Genomic DNA, 562 nt, shown 5'->3' with positions numbered 1-562 from the left:
CCCTAACCTGATGCCCTTTAACCCTAACCTGATGCCCCCCAGGCCCTTTAACCCTAACCTGATGCCCTTTAACCCTAACCTGATGCCCCCCAGGCCCTTTAACCCTAACCTGATGCCCTTTAACCCTAACCTGATGCCCCCCAGGCCCTCTAACCCTAACCTGATGCCCCCCAGGCCCTTTAACCCTAACCTGATGCCCTTTAACCCTAACCTGATGCCCCCCAGGCCCCTTAACCCTAACCTGATGCCCCCCAGGCCCTCTAACCCTAACCTGATGCCCCCCAAGCCCTTTAACCCTAACCTGATGCCCTTTAACCCTAACCTGATGCCCCCCAGGCCCTTTAACCCTAACCTGATGCCCTTTAACCCTAACCTGATGCCCCCCAGGCCCTTTAACCCTAACCCGATGCCCCCCAGGGCCCCCAACCCTAACCCAATGCCCCCCAGCCCCTTTACTCTAACCACTGAGGGGAGAGCTGTTTGGACCCGGTGCCCCCCCAGGCCTGCCTTAACGCTCAGACCACTGAGGGGAGAACACGTTGCCTTGCTGTTGATCAGTGTG

This window comes from Antennarius striatus, chromosome 6, assembly GCF_040054535.1.
Source record: "Antennarius striatus isolate MH-2024 chromosome 6, ASM4005453v1, whole genome shotgun sequence".
Lineage (NCBI taxonomy): Eukaryota > Metazoa > Chordata > Actinopteri > Lophiiformes > Antennariidae > Antennarius > Antennarius striatus.
This window is presented reverse-complemented; position numbering follows the sequence as displayed.